The 24,778-nt window shown below is 42.3% G+C and overlaps 1 pseudogene; it reads left to right on the top strand.

The window, feature by feature from the left end:
* The first annotated feature begins 4,958 nt into the window (after positions 1-4,958).
* On the top strand, positions 4,959-5,076 carry LOC126103626 (5S ribosomal RNA; annotated as a pseudogene).
* The last annotated feature ends 19,702 nt before the right edge of the window (positions 5,077-24,778 follow it).

Below are 24,778 nucleotides of genomic sequence, written 5' to 3'. Positions count from 1 at the left end.
GTGTAACGAGAAATGCGATTCATTCGACAGGCGACACGTTTCTTATTGACCCACGCTAAAAACTCAGTGATGCTCTGCCCACTGCAATCATAACTGGCGATGTCTTTGGGTCTACACTGGAACACGTAGGGGTCGCGTGATGTGGAGTTCCATATTCAACAATGGCCACTGAACATTTTACGTTCTGATTACTCACATCCTGACACTCGCAAGAGTTGAGTCCCAAACAAGACGGCTCTGAGCACTATGAGACTTAACATCTATGGTCATCAGTCCCCTAGAGTCCGCCCCAGTAGCTGAGTGGTCAGCGTGACGGATTGCCGTCCTCCGGGCCCGGGTTCGATTCCCGGCTGGGTCGGAGATTTTCTCCGCTCAGGGACTGGGTGTTGTGTTGTGTTCATCATCATTTCATCCCCATCCGGCGTGCAGGTCGCCCAATGTGGCGCCGAATGTAATAAGACCTGCGCCAAGGCGGCCGGACCTGCCCCGCGAGGGGCCTCCCGGCCAATGACGCCGAACGCTCATTTCCATTTCCAGTCCCCTAGAACTTAGAACTACTTAAACCTAACTAACCTGACAGCACACAACACCGAGCCATCACGAGGCAGAGAAAATCCCGGACCCCGCCGGGAATCGAACCCGGGAACCCGGGCGTGGGAAGCGAGAACGCTACCGCATGACCACGAGGTGCGGGCCCAAATAAGACTCCAGCGGGAGTGACGTAGTTCACAGAAGTTACCACATCCAGTTGAAGGCGTTGCGAGGTATTATCTTTGAAGACGAAATTTTTGGCGGGCAGAAAGATCTGTGTTTGTTATTGTTTTCGTCGAGGTGGTACATACTGCATGGAAATGTTGTAGTAACTCACCAGTAGGCTTTGCGCTATGTGATTTCTGATTTTGCGTTCCGCTTTTCGTCTCTTAGAAATTACAATAGCACAAATCCTATTGCTGAGTTACTACAACAGTTCCATGCAGCATCTACCACCTCGACGAAAACAATAACAAACACAGATCTTTCTGCCCGACAAAAATTTCGTCTTCAAAGATAATATTCGCAGCACCTTCAACTGGATGTGGTAACGTCTGTGAACTACGTCACTTCCCGTGTTTCGCTGTCGCAAGAGTCTTGTGAGTCGCAACCGACTCCCGGTTTCTAAGGTCAAAGTCTCGGCAAGTTTCACTAAATCCCCGCAAAACTTAAGGCATTATCTTGCTACCAACTGGACTACCACAAATCAACTCGGACAGACACACAGGCACAAGTTACCTCATCGTCGTCTCCGAGCAGTATGCCCTCAGAGCGTCTGCACCCAGCTTTTCATAGTCTTTCGAACTCGCCCAACTACAACAAATGTAGCAAAATGATCCTCCAGTATAATTGAAAGTAATATATAATAAACACAGATTGACAGGAGCACCTCTCTTCGCCGATACTTTTCTTTCCTCGCCGGATAACGTAACCTTGTTGGTTCATTTAAAAATAATGTACGAGGGCAGTTCAATAAGTAATGCAACACATTTTTTTTCTCGGCCAATTTTGGTTGAAAAAAAAGGAAATTTCTTGTCAAATATTTTCAAACATTCCCGCTTCGTCTCGTATAGTTTCATTGACTTCCGACATGTGGCAGCGCTGTACGGAGCTGTTAAAATGACGTCTGTAACGTATGTGCGTTGCAAACAACGAGCAGTGATCGAGTTTCTTTTGGCGGAAAACCAGGGCATCTCAGATATTCATAAGCGCTTGCAGAATGTCTACGGTGATCTGGCAGTGGACAAAAGCACGGTGAGTCGTTGGGCAAAGCGTGTGTCATCATCGCCGCAAGGTCAAGCAAGACTGTCTGATCTCCCGCGTGCGGGCCGGCCGTGCACAGCTGTGACTCCTGCAATGGCGGAGCGTGCGAATACACTCGTTCGAGATGATCGACGGATCACCATCAAACAACTCAGTGCTCAACTTGACATCTCTGTTGGTAGTGCTGTCACAATTGTTCACCAGTTGGGATATTCAAAGGTTTGTTCCCGCTGGGTCCCTCGTCGTCTAACCGAACACCATAAAGAGCAAAGGAGAACCATCTGCCGGCCGAAGTGGCCGCGCGGTTCTGGCGCTGCAGTCTGGAACCGCGAGACCGCTACGGTCGCAGGTTCGAATCCTGCCTCGGGCATGGCTGTGTGTGATGTCCTTAGGTTAGTTAGGTTTAACTATTTCTAAGTTCTAGGGGACTAATGACCTCAGCAGTTGAGTCCCATAGTGCTCAGAGCCATTTGAACCATTTTTTTGAGAACCATCTGTGCGGAATTGCTTGCTCGTCATGTGGCTGAGGGTGACAATTTCTTGTCAAAGATTGTTACAGGCGATGAAACATGGGTTCATCACTTCGAACCTGAAACAAAACGGCAATCAATGGAGTGGCGCCACACCCACTCCCCTACCAAGAAAAAGTTTAAAGCCATACCCTCAGCCGGTAAAGTCACGGTTACAGTCTTCTGGGACGCTGAAGGGGTTATTCTGTTCGATGTCCTTCCCCATGGTCAAACGATCAACTCTGAAGTGTATTGTGCTACTCTTCAGAAATTGAAGAAACGACTTCAGCGTGTTCGTAGGCACAAAAATCTGAACGAACTTCTCCTTCTTCATGACAACGCAAGACCTCACACAATTCTTCGCACCCGAGAGGAGCTCACAAAACTTCAGTGGACTGTTCTTCCTCATGCACCCTACAGCCCCGATCTCGCACCGTCGGATTTCCATATGTTTGGCACATAGAAGGACGCAATCCGTGGGAGGCACTACGCGGATGATGAAGAAGTTATTGATGCAGTACGACGTTGGCTCCGACATCGACCAATGGAATGGTACCGTGCAGGCATACAGGCCCTCATTTCAAGGTGGCGTAAGGCCGTAGCATTGAATGGAGATTACGTTGAAAAATAGTGTTGTGTAGCTAAAAGATTGGGAAATAACCTGGTGTATTTCAATGCTGAATAAAACAACCCCTGTTTCAGAAAAAAAATGTGTTGCTTTACTTATTGAACTGCCCTCGTAATTACGTATCACGAATGCACGCACGTAACACTCGCTACAAAGTAAATATATTAACGACACGAATACAAATTAACATGGCCTATACATACTAAGCGCCTTTTCATAAAATGCTGAAACTGCACTAATTTCATAAGACCTGCGACCTTATTAATGGGCAAAGGAATAACCAACAAATCAAGATAAGAACTATATATACGATATGTTAGACAGTACGACAAGGTTTTGGCTACAACATACTGAATTCATAATGGACAAATGTTCGGGGGAATCGGAGTCCTGTGACATTTGCATAGTTGGCTATTATTGAAATATGGTGAAATTTAGGCCGTGCATTATTTCGCGATGTATGAGAATCAGTAATTGTAGGTGATCCAGATTGCCTGTAGTGAACCCGTCGTACAACTGCCATACTAATCAGAATCGAGAACGTTACGCACCAGTTGTTGTATGTGTGACATACTCGTATTTACCGAAACATTTTTCGAGACTAAGTTATACCATTATCTAGTACTTCAAGTTAGCATCCCATTCGGAACCATCAAAAGCAATATTCCAACAGCAAACATGCATTGCCAAACATGAAACTCTTCCTTAAACATCTCATGTTGGTCCATAATACTCTCACCCACAGGTGCTAAACACTCTCGTTACGATAGCTGATTCCCTCAATTATCGCCCGACACCTGGATTCCAAAGTAACTTATGACACAATTACCGTTCAAGTGGCAATGCAACACATCATTGTCGTTTTCACCCTCGTGTATATGGATTTCTGGCAGGGCGTTTCCCTGATTTATGAGTTAATTTCGAAACAAAATTACCGCCGGTAGGCATTTATGCTATGGGATTGGAAATCTGTCATGTTTGCTTGGTCGGTGACACTCCAACCGTTCTTTACTCCCATTCCTGCGCTGTGGAAATGCCACAATGATGTTAATTCAGTTACGTAAAAACCCTGTGGACTGAATAAGTCTTGTCACGATGCTCCGATGAGAATATGAAGACTGTGCACAGTTATAAAGAATTTAGCTCCACTATCGGTCTACGACATATCCGATCTTCTAAATCTGTGAAATTTGGAAAGGAAAGTGCGTCAGCATGGAAATTTTCTGAGCCGTATCTATACAGGAGAAAACCCAAAACACAGCAGTGAACCGATGTAAGTCATCCACACAGATATAAAATTCTAACAAAGCAGGCTACTGCTCCTAATATCTAACAAAACTGTATCACCTGAATGAATATTCAGTAACGCTGTACGTTTGTATACGGTGGATTCAGAGAGAAAAATCGGTAATTCGTGAAAAACATGTAAAATTTAGAAACCGTTCGATAACTAGACACTTGTGACTGTACAGAATGAACATTAATAAAATCGACAAATTGCAGGGACGGATTTCTGACTGACAATGGAGGAAAAAATGTTCTATGTAATGTGTCCGGGAATAGACGGTGTGCGTACAGTGACAACAAATTGTTCTGGAACACTGTACAGAGCTGCATCGGATTAGAACAGATGTTCAAAGTGGCCTCTGTGAAATTACAGGTGATAGGGATACTAGCTAGAAGCTAGTGTCCTGTCACATAAACGTACTTCGGCTTACACCATCTTGACGGGCCACTTGCCCGGAGCTTGAACGATGGTTCGTTTTAGTATCCTGTAGCAACCGGTCCTCGAAATCTGGTGCACGCACAGTTCTCTGCCCCCCTACGCTTTCGTCTATCTGAAAGTACCCACGATCACACAAAGAGATCTTGAAATGTTACGTAGTGGTTGGAGTCTGTGAGGGAACTTGTTTTGGTATAGCCGTGTTGCCTAGCGATCATTTCCAACTGCTTGGTCGAACGCAAATATCATTTCCGGTTGATCCCGATATGAATGTCGGAATATTTTGTTGCTTATAGTACGCTGAGCCAACGGCCTTGCCGCAGTGGTAACGCCGGTTCCCGTCAGATCACCGAAGTTAAGCGCTATCGGGCTGGGCTAGCACTTGCATGGGTGACCATCCGGTATGCCGAGTGCTGTTGACAAGCGAGGGTACACTCAGCCCTTGTGAGGCAAACTGAGGAGCTACTTGATTGAGAAGTAGCGGCTCCGGTCTCGGAAACCGACATACGACCGGGAGAGCGGTGTGCTGACCACATGCCCCTCCATATCCGCATCCAGCGACGCTTGTGGGCTTAGGATGACACGGCGGCCGGTCGGTTACCTTTGGGCCGTCGTGGCCTGTGCGGGAGGAGTATAGTACACTGCGTCAATCACACATCCTGCTACACACAAGGCTCGTGGTCAGAGGAATTCTCTTTCGTCAGCGCTATCTACCATTACGATTCATTTCCGGAGACATGTTCATAGGACCTTATTTGCTCCATATCCAGTCAGGAATCCGTACCTGCAGTTTGTTTGTTTTACTAATGTTCATCCCGTATGTTGGAAGCAAACATAACTGGTGTTCTACTGGTCGGAATGTGGAACGTAAGATCGTTTAATCTGCTTAGTAGTTTGGACAGGTTGAGAAAAAGGGGGGGGGGGAATGTCGTCATCGCCTCAGATGTCATATCACACTGCACAAATATCTTCTGTCTCACTCATTCTAGAAGCAGTGGATGATACATAGGGAAGCTTAATCCTTTACTAAACAACGAACACTTACAATTAAAAATTGAAAATGTGTAACAAGAAGAGGTCCCCAGAGGTGCGATCGACTGTTTGAAAGTACCTGTATGGTGGTGTAGGGTAACATCGCAGGTATCGTACACTGCAGCCAATCACCTTGGTGGGCCCTCGTGTGCGAGTAGTTGACGAAAAAATTTCGGAATTTCGTGTCACTCAAAAGCGTTAAAAAAAGTTTCAGTATTGAGTCTGGTTGCGTGGAATAATGGATAGGGTAACAGCTTCACTTGCAGAGGGTTGTGGGTTCCAGTCTCGTCAAATGTCCGCCCCGATAGGTGAGTCGTTGCCGGCACGGTACCTCGGCGAGTTCGGTCAGAGGGTTAGCTGCCTTCTATAATAAAAAGAACTGAATGTGTGGAACGACAACGGACTTGATCGGGTGTCACGGGACGTCCGCAAGGAACAAATGAAACGAACATGAACAAAATGAAATTAGAAAAAAAGTGGTCAGCGCGACGGAATGCGGTACAAAAGGGGCCCGGGTTCGATTCACGGCTGGGTCGGAGATTTTCTCCGCTCAGGGACTGGGTCTTGTGTTGTTCTAATCATCATCTCATCCCCATCGACGCGCAAGTCGCCGAAGTGGCGTCAAATTGAAAGACTTGCACCCGACGACCGGGACCAGAGGCCCTAGCCATACGGCATTTATCCAAATTACTTTCTTATACAATTGATTAATTTGAATGTATTTTTTTATCCTCTTACTTTGTCCATCAATTTAATCACCGTATGAACTTTTGCTTTTGTTTAACTTTTTCTTTCTATCATTCTTTTTCCAGTTGCAATTTTTATGAATATGGATTTAATTGTAATTATCTATTTAATATTCAATTATTTGAAAATTTCGAAACATCAGTTAAAAAAAAAAGAAAAAAGACAGAATTTATAGGTGTGCAACGGTATGAAAAATGTATTTTTGTTACCAGACGTGCAATTTTTCCTCTTTATGGTAATCGTCGTACAAACATTTAGAACATAACCTGAAAGCTATTGCACTATGTACAAAATAACGCAGATGAAAACTTTCATGAAAGATGAGTTTATAAGTAAAACGAAATTCAAGCAAAATGAGAAATGGATATAATGAACGCAAATAATGTGGACGAAAAAACGGAGTGATAGAACAAAAGAAATTAAATCGAAATTAATACATAAAATTAATTAAAGACACTTGTACAAGGATTTCAAGTGGAGCAAAACTGAAGGGAAAAAATGACACCAAATGAAGAAGTTGATACTACGATTAAAATTATGTGACAAGGGAATGGAATTAAAAAATTATACTTAAATCAATTAACTGAATAAAAATGATGATCAAAGTCATTTCGAAAAAGATTTAAAAATAAAACCAGTTTTCTGCCCCTGACAAGTTCGAGCCCACAACGTTTTCCATGCAAAGCTTTTTTCTCATCCATTATACCTCATAACCAGATTCAATAATTCAACTTTTTTAAGCTATTGAGTGCACACAAAGTTTAGATTTTTTTCGTCAATTATTCGCAAACGACGGCCCATCAGGGTGAATTGATGCAGTGTGTGATACATGGTATCTTAACCCACATCGCTGTACAGGCAGTTTCAAAAAGTCCATCACACCGCTGGGGACCTCTCCTTGTAAGAACTACTTCTCAAAAGAGACAATGATCAGAGTAGGTCGAGAGGATATATTAGGAAAAGCGTGATCTGTGATGGTTTTCAGTAAACCGCTTCATCATTGTATTTTGGGCAGACTGTGTTTTGCGGCAGTAATTTTAGATCTGAATCTAATGTTTTCATCAGATCGAAATGGGAAATCAAAATGACAAATAAAGGAATGATACAGGCAATGTTTTCTTACGTTACATAAAGTTCCAGTCATCAGGTAGGGTGCGTTATTAAGCTACGCCACAGATTCCTTGGACGTGTCCATTGTTTCTGATGTTGAAAGAGACTGCGTCGCTTTGCACGAACATTGGAAAGATAATGACCGTTTTCCAACCATGATCACAGTCATTTCGTTCGCCACCAGTGTTGCGAAACAGGATACTGACTACGTGATAAGCCTGTAGCAAGATGACTGCTATATGGAGCAGTTTAATTCTTGTGATTCGCGCGCCTTCTGCCGAAAACAAAAAGAGTGGATAACAGTGTGCAGACGAGGAACTGGGTTACAATTTGGTAATATCAGAAGATCGGTATCAGCAAAACTTATTCAGATTTTTTAGTACAAAAACAAACACACTCGAAACAAGTAGACTGTAGTTCGCCTTATAAGTTGACCATGTGCTGAAACAGCTACCAAGTGTACAGTTTAGTGTTGTGGAAATGTTCACTATATGGCAATCATTCAGAATAATAACGGATTTTATTTTATAAATTCAAATGCCATTTTCTTGCTGCAGTCTATTTTATTCGTTGCACGTGCGTTTCGCCTTGTACACTAATGCATCGGTAATAGATTTAATCTGGAATAATACAGTTTTTGCTTGTATGTAATAATTAAACACTAAATAACAGTTAGCACCATAATTTTTACATTAGTAAATTACCACTTATATTTATTCTTTTTTACGGTCGAAATCTGCGTTTTTTCTCATTTGGTCTTAGGTTTTACGTCGCGCTGTTACTTCACTTACAAAATATCGACATATTTTCACGTCAAAATCTTTATGTTTCGTAGTTTTCATATTTCTGAAGCTAACTGCTATGGAAAACCACTACTGGTCTGCTGATTAACTTACGCAACAAATAAAGAAATAGACACCAAGCGAACACGAGGTTACTACTGAAATATCTTACAGTTCTCGTAAGAAAAATCTGCAGGTAGTCCCAGACTTGTAGTAGCGATCCACAGCAGTCAGATAATGAAATATGAAAAGTACAGAATAAAACGATCGTGGCGCGAAAGTGAGTCGATGTTTTATAAGCGAAACGATAGTGCCATATCTCTAGCGTATGAACAAATAAGAAGAAACTCATATTTCGGCCCGAAAAAACGGAGGACTGTAAGTAGTAATTTATTTGAGTAAAAATTACGAAGTGAACAGCTTTCTAATCTATAAACATAAAAGTGTATTATTACAAATTAAATCAGTTCAAGAAGTTTTAAGGTAAAATGGGAAGCATATATATAACAAATACAACAGACTGAAGCAAGAAAAGAGCTTTCGCATTTATAAAATCAGTATTCACATACTTGCTGTGGATGATGGCCAAGCAAACAAAGTTGTAATAACATATTGCCTGAATGTTGAGGTAACACGAAAAAATCAGGGTGTACCCCAAGATAAAAGATTATTGATACTTCTCAATCTATCAAGCATTCCTCACCGATTTCTCTTCAAACCAATTACACCATCACCTTTACATCACATTTGATTTCCCAAATTTTATCATTGTTGCGTAGCTCTTCAAAGTGCTCAGATTTTCTGTACTCAGTTCTCCTCACCGACATCATTTCGTTTCCGGACAGGACTGCACTGCAAAGGACACTTCTGGAAATTTTCCCTCATTCGTAAATCGATGTTCGCCACCAGTAAATTTTGTAGAGAAAAGGTTTCCGCGTCTCTTTTTTTGTAATAAGTTTCTTGCTTTATTCGTTTTATCTTACTTCTCGGGTAGGAGAATCATTCATTTTTTCTTTTATTACATTTTCCAAAATATTCCGATCGTGCAGATTATTATTTTCGTTTCTATTACCCTTCGTGGCCTACGGAGTGGTGCAGTGGTTAAGACAGTGGGGAAACAGAATTCAAGTATCTGTTCCATTGTCCATCTTTATATATTCCGTGCTTCACTAAATAGGTTCAAGTGAATGTATCCGTGCTTGCTTTGAAACGGTCTAGGAGCATTTCCTTCTCCGTCGTTTTCTATTTCGAGCGTCTACTCTGTTTCTCAGCTCATTCATTCATTCATTCATTCATTCATTCATTCATTCTTCTTCATGGAAATATTTGACATATTTATACGGAGCGTTTCACGTACTACTGTGTTCGACTTCACGCTGGAACCTTTTTCACAATCCGATAGCTGCATACCCATCGGCCCGTCGCTCGAACACCGTAGGAGGTGGCGTCTCCGTTTTAAGCGTTAAATACACTCGTGGAAATTGAAATAAGAACACCGTGAATTCATTGTCCCAGGAAGGGGAAACTTTATTGACACATTCCTGGGGTCAGATACATCACATCATCACACTGACAGAACCACAGGCACATAGACACAGGCAACAGAGCATGCACAATGTCGGCACTAGTACAGTGTATATCCACCTTTCGCAGCAATGCAGGCTGCTATTCTCCCATGGAGACGATCGTAGAGATGCTGGATGTAGTCCTGTGGAACGGCTTGCCATGCCATTTCCACCTGGCGCCTCAGTTGGACCAGCGTTCGTGCTGGACGTGCAGACCGCGTGAGACGACGCTTCATCCAGTCCCAAACATGCTCAATGGGGGACAGATCCGGAGATCTTGCTGGCCAGGGTAGTTGACTTACACCTTCTAGAGCACGTTGGGTGGCACGGGATACATGCGGACGTGCATTGTCCTGTTGGAACAGCAAGTTCCCTTGCCGGTCTAGGAATGGTAGAACGATGGGTTCGATGACGGTTTGGATGTACCGTGCACTATTCAGTGTCCCCTCGACGATCACCAGTGGTGTACGGCCAGTGCAGGAGATCGCTCCCCACACCATGATGCCGGGTGTTGGCCCTGTGTGTCTCGGTCGTATGCAGTCCTGATTGTGGCGCTCACCTGCACGGCGCCAAACACGCATACGACCATCATTGGCACCAAGGCAGAAGCGACTCTCATCGCTGAAGACGACACATCTCCATTCGTCCCTCCATTCACGCCTGTCGCGACACCACTGGAGGCGGGCTGCACGATGTTGGGGCGTGAGCGGAAGACGGCCTAACGGTGTGCGGGACCGTAGCCCAGCTTCATGGAGACGGTTGCGAATGGTCCTCGCCGATACCCCAGGAGCAACAGTGTCCCTAATTTGCTGGGAAGTGGCGGTGCGGTCCCCTACGGCACTGCGTAGGATCCTACGGTCTTGGCGTGCATCCGTGCGTCGCTGCGGTCCGGTGCCAGGTCGACGGGCACGTGCACCTTCCGCCGACCACTGGCGACAACATCGATGTACTGTGGAGACCTCACGCCCCACGTGTTGAGCAATTCGGCGGTACGTCCACCCGGCCTCCCGCATGCCCACTATACGCCCTCGCTCAAAGTCCGTCAACTGCACATACGGTTCACGTCCACGCTGTCGCGGCATGCTACCAGTGTTAAAGACTGCGATGGAGCTCCGTATGCGACGGCAAACTGGCTGACACTGACGGCGGCGGTGCACAAATGCTGCGCAGCTAGCGCCATTCGACGGCCAACACCGCGGTTCCTGGTGTGTCCGCTGTGCCGTGCGTGTGATCATTGCTTGTACAGCCCTCTCGCAGTGTCCGGAGCAAGTATGGTGGGTCTGACACACCGGTGTCAATGTGTTCTTATTTCCATTTCCAGGAGTGTATTTACACGATACAGAAGCGGAAAAGAAAATTGAGGATCTGTTAGATGACCATCAGGCTAGCTTTAGGAAAGGTACGGGTATCAGATAGGCAGTTACGACGTTCTGCATGGTGCAATAATGGAAGTAAGACTTAGTAAAAATAGGGACACCTTCAAACTATTTGTCGGGCTTGAAAAAGTGTTCGAGAATGTAAAACGGTGCGAGAGGTTAGAAATTCTAAGTAAAATAGGTGTCAGATATTGGGAAAGACGGGCAGTATACATAATTAACAAGAAACCAGAAGAATGGAAGACCACAAACTAGTTGCTCGGATTAAAAAGGGTGTAAGACAAGGATGCAGCCCTTCTCCTGCTGTTAAATCTGTACATCGAAATAGTAACGACAGGATAACAGATAGATTCAGATGTGGGATTAAAATTCAGGATGATGTTATGGCAGCCTGCCAATCGGGAGACGATTCATTGTATAGTGCTAAAGTGTCTGTCCCACTTTGTCTGTGCATAATTATTAACTGCAGCTGCTCGTGATGGCTTTTAAGCAAAATTAACTGCTTCTGAGAATATTAACCCTTAAATTAAAGTCACTATTCTAATTCAACACACAATCATTTCCAACTGCGAAGAAAAAAAAACCTCTGAACTGCTGTAACTGAGGCTGATGTACTGTTCCATAAATCAGCACAAGAACTGCACCTCGTATGCCACTATTTTTACGTATTTCAAATCAGTCAACTTCAGTATTATTCCGATTAAAACTGGCCTGGCACAAAATCAATGCTCCACACCTGTCAATCTTGAATACAACGGGTGACCGTATAATACTAGACTTTTTCCTGTCTTTCATTCAGCACCAATGACGTGCGTCGTTCTTCGGCGGCCGATGCTGTCGCCTCGCTGTACACTCCTGGAAATGGAAAAAAGAACACATTGACACCGGTGTGTCAGACCCACCATACTTGCTCCGGACACTGCGAGAGGGCTGTACAAGCAATGATCACACGCACGGCACAGCGGACACACCAGGAACCGCGGTGTTGGCCGTCGAATGGCGCTAGCTGCGCAGCATTTGTGCACCGCCGCCGTCAGTGTCAGCCAGTTTGCCGTCGCATACGGAGCTCCATCGCAGTCTTTAACACTGGTAGCATGCCGCGACAGCGTGGACGTGAACCGTATGTGCAGTTGACGGACTTTGAGCGAGGGCGTATAGTGGGCATGCGGGAGGCCGGGTGGACGTACCGCCGAATTGCTCAACACGTGGGGCGTGAGGTCTCCACAGTACATCGATGTTGTCGCCAGTGGTCGGCGGAAGGTGCACGTGCCCGTCGACCTGGCACCGGACCGCAGCGACGCACGGATGCACGCCAAGACCGTAGGATCCTACGCAGTGCCGTAGGGGACCGCACCGCCACTTCCCAGCAAATTAGGGACACTGTTGCTCCTGGGGTATCGGCGAGGACCATTCGCAACCGTCTCCATGAAGCTGGGCTACGGTCCCGCACACCGTTAGGCCGTCTTCCGCTCACGCCCCAACATCGTGCAGCCCGCCTCCAGTGGTGTCGCGACAGGCGTGAATGGAGGGACGAATGGAGACGTGTCGTCTTCAGCGATGAGAGTCGCTTCTGCCTTGGTGCCAATGATGGTCGTATGCGTGTCTGGCGCCGTGCAGGTGAGCGCCACAATCAGGACTGCATACGACCGAGGCACACAGGGCCAACACCCGGCATCATGAGGTGGGGAGCGATCTCCTACACTGGCCGTACACCACTGGTGATCGTCGAGGGGACACTGAATAGTGCACGGTACATCCAAACCGTCATCGAACCCATCGTTCTACCATTCCTAGACCGGCAAGGGAACTTGCTGTTCCAACAGGACAATGCACGTCCGCATGTATCCCGTGCCACCCAACGTGCTCTAGAAGGTGTAAGTCAACTACCCTGGCCAGCAAGATCTCCGGATCTGTCCCCCATTGAGCATGTTTGGGACTGGATGAAGCGTCGTCTCACGCGGTCTGCACGTCCAGCACGAACGCTGGTCCAACTGAGGCGCCAGGTGGAAATGGCATGGCAAGCCGTTCCACAGGACTACATCCAGCATCTCTACGATCGTCTCCATGGGAGAATAGCAGCCTGCATTGCTGCGAAAGGTGGATATACACTGTACTAGTGCCGACATTGTGCATGCTCTGTTGCCTGTGTCTATGTGCCTGTGGTTCTGTCAGTGTGATGATGTGATGTATCTGACCCCAGGAATGTGTCAATAAAGTTTCCCCTTCCTGGGACAATGAATTCACGGTGTTCTTATTTCAATTTCCAGGAGTGTATTTGCCCACGCAACATCATGGCAAGCGCTCTCTCCTAGCCCAGTACATAAAGACACTGCGCGGCTCGTTACAATAAAAGCATTTTGAACATACTACCACAAAATTAAAAATAACCTACTGAGCATCATCCCAGGTGATCCGTCACAACACATGCACTATAAGACAAAAAAAATTCACTTTAAGACAAAAATAAATCAAAGACGCAGCAGGAAGGAATCTGGGACGTAAACCGGTAGATGTGACGTACATTTACAGACAAGTAAATGAGAACAATTTAAGAAAAGACGGTTAATTTATTCAAGAAAAAGAGCTTCACAAACTACGCAAGTCAGAAACGCGTTGATCCACCTCTGGCCCTTATCTGAGCAATTATTCGGCTTGGAATAGTTTTCTTGAATTGTTGGATATTCTCCTGGTTGACATCAAGGAAAATTCTTTCCAATTGGCTTGCTAGCCCGTCAGAATCCCGAGCTTGTAGGAGATTTAAAGGTTCTCAGTGACGGAGAGGTCCGGCAGCGTTGCTGGCCAAGGTACGGTTTGGTGAGCACGAACATAAGCAGTAGAAACTCCCGCCGTGAGCGGGAGGGCATTATCTTGCTGAAATACAGGCCAGAGTGGCTTGCCTGAAAGGCAACAAGATAGGGCATAGAACATTGTCGACGATTCACTGTGTTGTCAGGGTGCCGCGGATGACAACCAAAGATTCAAATGGCTCTGAGCACTATGGGACTTAACATCTGAGGTCATCAGTCCCCTAGAACTTAGAACTACGTAAACCTAACTAACCTAAGCACATCACACACATCCATGCCCGAGGCAGGATTCGAACCTGCGACCGTAGCAGTGGCGCGGTCCCGGACTGAAGCGCCTCGGCCACACCGGTCGGCGCAATATATGAACGACATGTAAATTTTAAATCATCAACACCGTTGTTGAACAATCTCGCGACGAATATGTCGGCTATAATGCAGACACCAGCTTGTTTGTTGTTTATTTGGTTACTTATAGTCGCTAGATTATGCCTCAGTGTGCTTCCCCAGCACCTTTTATATTTTGCTCATTACACAGTGTTGACGAACTCGAAGCAAGTGCCGAAGTTACAGGTAAGAATCCTTACAGAAATCACTAGAGCCCGCTTGTAACAGGTTCTGGTGTGACGAGTATTCCAAGAAGGTAGTTACTTGCAGGGGAGCAGTGTTCGCCGGATGCCATGTTTTGTGGCTAGGCAGGTGTGGGCAAAACATCAGACGCGTGGAATTCACCTTGTTCCAACAGTTCCCTCTGAGAAAAACAAAGACGTGACCGTAAACTGCTGACAAGCTAGTGAGCCGCATCAGTGGCTCTTTGACGTGAGGTTTCTTGTCTTTACGTGCCACAACTCGTTTCTTACATCTAAGGATACAGCTGTTCTTCAGTTGTGTCGGTATGACTCGGTGTACTTCATACAGACAGTAGCAATAACGTGGGGTTTGAACTGTCGTTTTCATCACACTGAGAACTTCTTACCTAAGGTACGTAGAACAACATGCTTCTGTTCCTATTTCCCTCTCCCAAGTCATTACCATTCTGAAAAGTGTAAGGTAAGTCTACAGAAAATTCAAGTAATAATAGGCTACAGGCCGACGGAGGAAACATATTTTAGCGGCTTATTCTTACGATTTTTACTGTGCTGAAGCTACCACTGTAACAAAAAGCTTTGTCGCTCAGCAGTTTTTACAATTAACACTCGATACGCAAAGAAATTATGGGTTAACCCCTCCCAGCGATTCCAAACGACACAAATGTTGCAGAGTTTAGTTCTTTCTTTAGTGTCAACTTACAACTGTTTTTAGCATAGGAAATGATAGATTCTTATCAAATAGGTTCTGGATTCTACATTCTTTGTTTTAAAACGTCTTATTTACCATTCCCATTGCGTTTGTGGCACTCTATACTTCAGGCGATGTTTTGACAACAGCAATGGTTCAAATGGCTCTGAGCACTACGGGACTTGACTGCTGTGGTCATCAGACCTCTAGAACTTAGAACTACTTAAACCTAACTAACCTAAGGACATCACACACATCCATGCCCGAGGCAGGATTCGAACCTGCGACCGTAGCGGTCACGCGGTTCCAGACTGTAGCGCCTAGAACCGCTCGACCACTCTGGCCGGCACAACATCAATGGAGAACACTGATGTGAAATAAGTATTATTTATGAAGAACATCTTTAGAATGAGATTTTCACTCTGCAGCGGAGTGTGCGCTGATATGAAACTTCCTGGTAGATTAAATCTGTGTGCCGGACCGAGACTCAAACTCGCGACCTTTGCCTTTCGCGGGCAAGTGCTCTACCATCTGAGCTACCCCAGCACGACTCACGCCCCGTCTTCACAGCTTTACTTCTACCAGTAACTCGTCTCCTACTTTCCAAACTTTACAGAAGCTCTCCTGCGTACTTTGCAGAACTAGCACTCCTGAAAGAAAGGATATTGCGAAGACATGGCTTAGCCACAGCCTGGGGGATGTTTCCAGAATTGTTCGCTCTGTAGTGGAGTGTGCGCTGATATGAAACTTCCTGGCACATAAAACTGTGTGCCGGACCGAGACTCGAACTGGGGACCTTTGCCTTCCCGATCAAGTGCTCTACCATCTGCAAGGTTCGCAGGAGAGCTTCTGTAAAGTTTTGAACGTAGGAGACGAGGTACTCGCAGAAGTAAAGCTGTGAGGAAGGGGCGTGAGTCGTGCTTGGATAGCCCGCGAAAGGTAAAGGTCCGAGTTCGAGTCTCGGTCCGGCACACAGTTTGAATCTGCCAGGAAGTTTCAAGAACGTCTTTGTTTTTCCAAGTGATACTGCTTGTAGTAAATCTAAATATGTCTACGTAAATTGGAGCTGGATGGGGGAGAAAGGAAAGAAAAGGGAAGGAACTAACAATACGAACTACATCGGGATTTTACGAAGAAGAAGCGAGGACGAGTGAAAATGTATGCCGGAACAGAACTCGAACCCAGGATCTCCTGCTTACCAGGCAGTAGCGTTGGGGATAGAAAGTTGTGAATTCACTGGCCACTGAGGAGAATTCATATAATCGATTCGCCTCGATGGGCAATTAATTCACAACCTTCAATGCGGATGTAAATTTACGTTCGACCCCCAGAGGGAATCTAAAAGTTAGCGAGTATGGAGGAAAGAACAGGGACTGCGGATAGGTGGCGATAGGTGGGAATGTGGGTCGACCATCGAGCGTGCCGAGATAGCCTGCGCATTTGCCATAAATACTGTGTCTGGGTGGCACAGTGGTTAACAGAACTTCCTAGTAAGCAGAAGGTCCCAGGTTCGAGTCTGTCCAGCACAAATTTTCAGTTGTTACTGGTGATTGGGCATGAAGTTCCGACGCGGTTGACACCATCAGTCCCTGCCTTTTCCTTTCCTTTCTCCCCTCTCCACCTCAATTTATATAATATGTATTACAGCTGCATACTTTGCGCGCTGTCTGTTCTATCGGGTTCTTTTCATCGATTCACCTTCCGCTTATGAAGTGCGTATTTCAGGCGTGTTCATCCTGGGCAGTTGCATGGTCAAAAATGATTTCCTTTCTTTTCTGTTTTATTTCATAACAGAATAATTACGGAGTCTTTTACAACCAGGTTTGACTATGCGGGATGTCTTACGCATTCTGCTTGAGGAAAAGACACGCCCCTGTGCCCGATGGAATTTACTTGCCGCCCCCTGATCTAGCAGTTCTCACAGTTGAGGATTCAGGTGGTGAAGGAGAAATACCATACAATCTTAACCGTCGACATCTCTGGCTCAAAGCTGAAATACGATTGACAGATACGAAAATAGAAACAGATATGAGAAATTCAGATTACAGACACAGAAAAAAACACGAGACCTTAGTTCATGGCGCACTAACTTCAAATTTGAAACCTTCTCCTGGTTCAAATTTTTGCTCATATACTGATAAGTCTTCTCTGGAACTTTACTGTTTCTTTAATTATGATCTTATACAGTTCGTAGCTGATGACTCAAACAACTACGCACGTTTAAGAAATGCCCGAATTCTAATAAAACCTGCGAAGAAATGAAATGTTTTCGGGGTATCCTCATTCTAACTAGTGATGACCCTCTCTCCGATAAGACGTTTTCCTGGGATTCAAATTTGGAGACAAGGAACGAGTATGTATGCAGTGTCATGAGAATACACCGTTTTGAACAAGTTCTCAAATGTCTGCACTGTAACGACACTAAGAAATTTGATGAAAAAGATAGGATGTGCAAAATTCTACCCTTTATTGGAAGAGTAACAGACAAATTTAATAAGCTTTTCGTTCCTCAGAAACATCTATCTTAAGATGGGTCAGTGATAAAATATTTTGAGAAACAGACCTGTAAACAATACAGCAGCTGGAAACAAGAATGATTTTCCTAAAATCGCGATGTAAATACAGCAATTCTGAGTGTCTCGTAAATTTTTTGTTTATCGACGAAAATCGCCAAATTCAAATACAGCACATGAATAACAGTTTGGTAAGGCTACTGGCACAGTCAGTCAGATGATCGCTGATTTAACACTGGAAGCAAAGCAACTGTCATTCCATTTCTTCTTTGACAACCTGTTTACAAGGTCTTCTGTTCTGTCTCTCCTAAGAGTAAAAGGTTATGGAGGAACAGCCGTTATTAGAGAAAAGAGAATTCCCAAATCTTGCCCCTTTTCTTCAAAGCAAGAGCTAGTTAAAAAACAAAGGGGGTATTTCGAAACTATGTGCTGCAAACAGACGTTGGCAGCAGTTCGCACAAAATGTGAGGAACGTGACGTAGGATTGTATCGAGAATATTTTGAAGTACACCGCGAAAGTCAGTAACTGAAATGATTGTGAATTGATTTGTGTTTTTTGTGCAAGTTTGATAGCGTTAGTTTTACAAAATGGGTGGAGAAGTCAATGGGTGCTGTACCATCTACTTGTGAAGGAGAGAAACCTGTATCATCTGTAAAAGATACCCTGGGCGGAAAAAGAAGACACTTCAAGTGCAAGTCCTCAAATTATTGTAGCTTTTATTAAACACATAGGAGGCCGGATAGGTTGGACGAAACATTGTCACGTACAGAACAGGTTTAAGTACTCGAAAAGTGAAATGGTATTGGGCTTTACTTTCTTGGCTGACTGACATATCTGTGCATAATCCCTAGCAGCTGAAGAAAGGAATAGGAGCTAGTACTACTGAGCGTGAATTCAGGAAAGGAACTGTACAGTTTTTACCTACAGAGATATACAGATCCTGTAAAGAAAGCAGAGAGGTCTTCTACCAATCCTAAATGAGGATACAAATCATGTGTTCTACATCACATAAGATACGATGGTATGAAACATTACATCAAGAAAACTTAGAAAAAGGAGAAGGTTTGTAGTTATCTACTTCAAACAGAAGTCATCAAAATGTCAGAAATGTGACATGGGATTGTGTCTAGAATGTTTTGAAGTACACCACATAAGTCAGTAAATGATATTACTGTGCATCAGTTTGTTTGTTGTTATAAATTTGTTTTATAAGAATTATTTTGATCAAATTTTACCTTACTTGTATTAAAAATACTTCATTTACAACATTTGTAATCGAATTTTAGTGTCTGCAAAAATTTTAAAATGTGTATCTGATTGCCCAGTGTGTTCATATGGACGGGTTATGTTACAGGCACACTAAGACCATAACCCTCAAATAATGGTATGTATGTATTATTTAGATGTACAAGAAGTCAGTGAATTGAAAATGAAGTAAAATTTCGCACTTTCAAAAATTAAGTGTTATATTGATCTTCATTTATATATATTCAACACTTGATTCCCATTATAAATATGAAGCTACAATTGCCCTGGTTAATATATGTAAAGTGCCCACAATCTCTAGTTCTTTGGCTCTTTTCTTTACTTGCAGCTGCAAAAAATCGAGCCTGCAGGTTTCTCCAAGGCAAGAAATAATTCTAGTGATTATTTTTGTAGTGCTGAAGTTACCTGTTACAATTCAAAAAGTTAGAAAGTTATAAGCTACCCATACTTTCCACCTATCATTTGGCCAGTAAGAATTAGTGTAGATCTTCCTTCTCCTAAACCAACATAAGTTTTTGACGATATTATCCTCAGTATTTGTAGTGACAACCACTCTCATGCGCATGAAGAAGCTCAAGACTTGTTTAATTGTATTTTCGACAGCTTGGAATGAAAGGTGTTTATGCAAATAGAGCTAAACTATTTGTATTAGCGATTTATGTCTAACCAAGGGAAACCCTGAAACGCCTGATGCAGTCTCAAAGATCACTGAAAAGAACAGACATTTTCTCAGTGGTTAAAAATGATGATTTAATATATTGCCCATACCTTGCATTTTTGATGAATTATTTTCAGATGTGTTATGGAACTGGTCAATGCATTTCATTTTTTGGTACAAATTATTTCAGAGTGTGATCCAATGAGTTCAAAATTAGAATTCGATGTTTACTATAATTTTTATGATACAACCATAATGATCTTACATTTCATAAACAGAAAAAAATTTTGAGCTAAACTAAAATTAATCATTTCGTGACAGATATAATGCTTTTTGTATCTTTGACTAATTTTCATCATATTCATATCTGAGTCAAGATTATTATAATACAAAGTATAATTATACTTATTGATTCTGTAATTATTGTGAAAGATAAATTAATAGAGATCTTTTTTTTCTTCATTCAATATTAATAAAATGTAATATATTGTTGATATTGATCAAATCGTTTGTACCAGAATTGTTACAACTGTTTTCCTATCAATAGGTGGCGTATTTAAGTTTTTGGAATGAGTCAGTAGCAGCTGTATCAGTGTTACACACATAAATTGCAAGTTGACACTTGTAGTAGCAAGGAGGAAGGACTCTGTTATTTTTTTAAAGTGCATTATGGAATTCGCCACATACTGAATAAATGTATTTTGAAGAGAATATAAAATTTTGCAATTTCTTGTGTTTAATTAATGTATGGAAACAGGAAACTCAGAGACCTTTCTCCTGTAGCCATTGCAGAAAATAATCATCCACTAAGACTACTGTGTCACAAACAAAATTGAGAAGAATCTACAATTATCGACTAAAAATGAGATAAGTTGTCCATATTTTTACTATAATTACTGAAGATAATCAACTGTCCTACTCATTCTTAGTTTCATGCTTAACATAGTAGAACTTATTTTAACATTTTTTGAGTGTAACTTAAATGCAGTTGTTGCTAGGTATGGAACAATTGATGTTAATAATATCTATTTAAGTAGTTTAATGTGGGTGAGAGGTCAGACATGGAATATAGACATGAGGAATAAAGGCTGGTTCAAATGGCTCTGAGCACTATGGAACTCAACTTCTAAGGTCATTGGTCCTCTAGAACTTAACTAGTTAAACCTAACTAACCTAAGGACATCACACACATCCATGCTCGAGGCAGGATTCGAACCTGCGACCGTAGCAGTCTTGTGGTTCCAGACTGCAGCGCCTAGAACCGAACGGCCACTTCGGCCGGCAATAAAGGCTGCTTATTGATTTGTCTTGAAGTATCTTGAAGGCCTTTTACTATTCCAAGGTAACTGGTGGCCACCAGTGCTTGTTGCCCATTCTCTACACATTACAAAAACCTTGATACAGTTTTAAATCAAATTAACTATTCCATTTATGATTGGATATACATGGCTCAAATGAAACAACAAATTTACTGCTGACCTAACCTAACCTAAAATGTTCGCATTTGAGAATATAATTGGCGGTTTAAATGATAAAAACTCTGCCTGGAAAATGGTTTTAAAAAAATAACTTTCTCTCTTTTGTGAATACGTTAGTTGTGAAAGATATCAGCGTCGTGCTAGAATTAACTCACCTGCAAGAAAATACATGAATAGAGAATATCATGGACCATTTTTTTAAGTAAAAATAGGTGTAGAAAATGTCCAGTGTTATCTCTACACAGCAAATAGCAACTAATAAAACAGTCCATGAAAAATTACTCAAATTTTTAGAATGGAATATCTGTGTGAGAAGTTCCATCATCTGCCATTATAAAAACTGAAACAAGACTTCAAGATGTGTTTATTAGGCCTGTGTTCCAAAAATGATTTTCGATTCCTACATTGAAACAAAGCTAGAGTATCCTGGAACGAGGATGTTAATAACTTCCTTACCAACACATTTCGGTAATAAACATCTTTTTGGTAAAGTTATAGAAGTACAGGTGTTTGAGGACCTAAAGATTCACTTTTGGAAGTCACCTTAAGCTCTTTCCCTGAAAATTTGGATGATGCCAGTGAGGAACAAAACTATGTAAAGATACTACCAACGCTAGTGGAATACAATTATGATTGTTGGTCACTTAAGTGTGACACATACAAAATATAATAATAACAGGGGTGAAAACTTCAAATTTTAACTGAAGAATTCAAACCGAAGAAAAATGTTTTGGATCTCCTACAATAAATTAGTTCAGCCACATTTGCACTTCGAATCATTGCAAATTTTCTGTAGTTTCATTCAATATTCATCACATTAAATGATATTCTGGGTTAACTCATATTTGAGATAGAGAGGATTCAATCCTAAAAAACGTGCTATAAGTATATGGCTCTCAATCACGATTATCTTGTACACAATTACTTATGAAGTTAGACATTCTAATTACTGTCTCACGCTACATTTATTCTCTTATGTAGCTTGCTTTAAATAATCCACTGTAGTTCTAAAGTACCACTGATGAACGTAATTACAGTACTAGAAGAAAAATGTTATTTATTACTTTACGTTAAGGTTATCTTTAGCACGAAAATTAGTGTAATGCTGCCATCATAATTTTTTATCACTTACTCAGTTATAAAATGTCTTACAGACAGCAAAGTTGAACTTGAAAACACACTGTAGAAGTTTCTGCTTGACAACTCTTTCAGTTCCATAGAAAACTTAATGTCTTTGTAGTGTTTAAAAGGTGGTGGGTAGGCATTACTAACTCGCAACTCAATCACTAAATGGTCAGCATGTAGCATTAGATCCCTATGTACATGTTAAAATGACTTCTTCCCCATCATAATAATTAGCCATACGAAAGATACACTAAACATGAAGCTATCTAACGAACATCACCTAGTCATACAACAGTTGCAGCATTGGAGAAAAGTCTGTTTGAGATGAAATCTTCTTACATAGTGCAGTACAGCTTACTCTCTTTGCTAGAATATATGTGTAAAAAATATTTTAATACTCTCGTATTACATTTTGAAATTACAGATATGCTGTATTCTTCATGAATAATTGTAAAAGTTCTGCCGAACGATGCAGAAAAATAGAGGAGAAATTTTTATCAGCTCTATGTCTTATTTACAACAAAATGTCATATTTTCAAAATATTTATTGCAGCAGTCTCAACTGCAGCTCGTCACAGACGATGACTAGTTTCGATTAGTTGACGTACGTCTACAAATCTGTTGAACTGCGAGTGAAAAGTCAAGTTTTTTCAATAAAAGTATGCAGTCATTAGTTGTAAAACTGTACTAAAGCAGACATGTCAAAATGAGGAAAACTGAGATCAGATATAGATTCAACGCTCCAAACATCATAAGATTATGCCATTACGTGACTTAGGGTAATAAAATTTCTCTGTGGTGAGTGTAATCATTATAAAAATGCAATACAATTTTCAATGTAGTACAACAGATTACAGCCAGTCACAAATTAGATTTCGTTAAATTTTTCAAAAACTCTTCCACCGAGGTGATCACACACTTGTTTTATGAAATTTAAATGGAAAAAACGTAGACACACTAACCGTAGCTAAATAAAGTGTGTAATGATGGGGAAACAATCGGAAGCCCAGGTAATGTACATACTGAGTTTGTGTGCTACTGTTGGGATATTTGTACTGGTGAAAGAGCTCTTTAATTTGTTCCAGTGTTGGCATTTCTTGACACAACATCTGTTTCAGTCAGTAGGCCTCATTTACGGATTTACATTCAACTGTGTAGTCCAGCGGCATTAGACCAGATAATCTACAAAAACAGCTGTCACAACCTTGCCAGACGACAAAATAGTCTTTGCCCTCTGCCACCCACTCTCTACGCCTTCACTAATGTTTTGATTGTTGAAATATTAAACGAGGTAATAGACAAGAGATTCATCCACTTTCACTTATGGGCGGAGTAATATAAAGTCTCGATGTTGGAATAAAGTTCGCTTGTACCTCATACATTCCGGTATTGTTCTGAGTAGTTATCCAATTCTTCGACTAGTACACCACACGTCATAGCAAAAATATCAGGTGGCAGTGAAAAAATACTCGATTTTCCGTCCTTTTCAAAATTCCAAAGAGCACATTCCGCAAAAAACGTAACAGCACTGAAAATTTCCTTATTTAATAATGCAATGGGAAATCGCACGTTCCAATACAGTGTCCGTCACACTCAGATCCCCTTGTTCTTTTTTAACGCCTGTGGACGTATTCGCTCATAGTGGCCGTTTTAATTAATAAAAAATAACATAGTTTAGACATTTTTGAAACGTTTCGTACTAGTACGCTGACCTAAAAACCATTTTATGGTGTCCAACAAAGTGGTAGGAGACAAATGTGATCTCACAGTTATGTTTACACTTTCCATTAGAACATACCGATTTGTCGATTCACTTTCTTTGCCAAATAAATTACCTAAAGTATAACCTGTAAGTGAAATTAAATCTCACTTTCACATGAACTACGATGCACTCTGTTTCACACAGTGTCAAAAAGAGAAACACACTCACTTTCTTGATAACGCGAACATCGTCCTACGTTTAGTGTAACACTTACCCCTATTTCAAAATTTGTGAACTTCTTGTAGGAGAGAAATATGTGCGTTTTCGTTGAAATAATATCTAAATTTTAAATGGTTAATAGAACGGCAGCAAACATTTTCTGCCAACATGCAGTAACACGGAGTGGATAGTGAGGAAATCAAGTTAAAAATTTTATTTATTTTTTCTTAAGGCGAAGCGAATTTTACTTGTATGTCCATCTTTTCAGAGGTGGTTGCGGGACTCGGCTAGTCTTCACAGGATGTCAAAACAAACACGTTTCCGCCGTCTAATTTATAAATTGTTATTTTATTTGACTACCAGTTTCAGCGGCTTACTACGCCACCTTCAGGCCCTGTGTACAGACAGCAGTGGTACCAGTATGAAATAGATAACCAAGAAAGGGGTGGTGCAAGTCTTATATACAGT

This window comes from Schistocerca cancellata, chromosome 1 (assembly GCF_023864275.1).
Source record: "Schistocerca cancellata isolate TAMUIC-IGC-003103 chromosome 1, iqSchCanc2.1, whole genome shotgun sequence".
Taxonomy (NCBI): domain Eukaryota; kingdom Metazoa; phylum Arthropoda; class Insecta; order Orthoptera; family Acrididae; genus Schistocerca; species Schistocerca cancellata.
This window is presented reverse-complemented; position numbering and strand designations above follow the sequence as displayed.